Source organism: Phalaenopsis equestris, unplaced genomic scaffold (genome assembly GCF_001263595.1).
Source record: "Phalaenopsis equestris unplaced genomic scaffold, ASM126359v1 Scaffold000054, whole genome shotgun sequence".
In the NCBI taxonomy this organism is placed as follows: Eukaryota; Viridiplantae; Streptophyta; class Magnoliopsida; order Asparagales; family Orchidaceae; genus Phalaenopsis; species Phalaenopsis equestris.
The window spans coordinates 2,749,392-2,749,615 of record NW_018164496.1 but is presented as its reverse complement, the minus strand read 5'-3'; the positions used below and the strand labels follow the sequence as shown (position 1 = coordinate 2,749,615).

At 12.1% G+C, this 224-nt stretch overlaps 1 protein-coding gene across 2 annotated transcripts in view; it reads right to left on the bottom strand.

The window, feature by feature from the left end:
* Positions 1-224, bottom strand: part of LOC110019254 (histone deacetylase 19) — a 25,744-nt gene that overhangs the window by 9,346 nt on the left and 16,174 nt on the right. The gene's annotated exons all lie outside the window — the stretch shown is intronic.

The window sequence follows — 224 nt, the reverse complement described above, 5'->3', positions numbered from 1 at the left end:
CATATATATATATGTATACATATATATATATATATATATATATATACATACATATATATATATATATATATACGTATATCTATGTATATGTATATAGATATATATATACATATACATATACGTATATGTATATAGATATATATATATACATATACATATACGTATATGTATATATATGTATATATATATCTATATATATATGTATATACATATATATGTATATA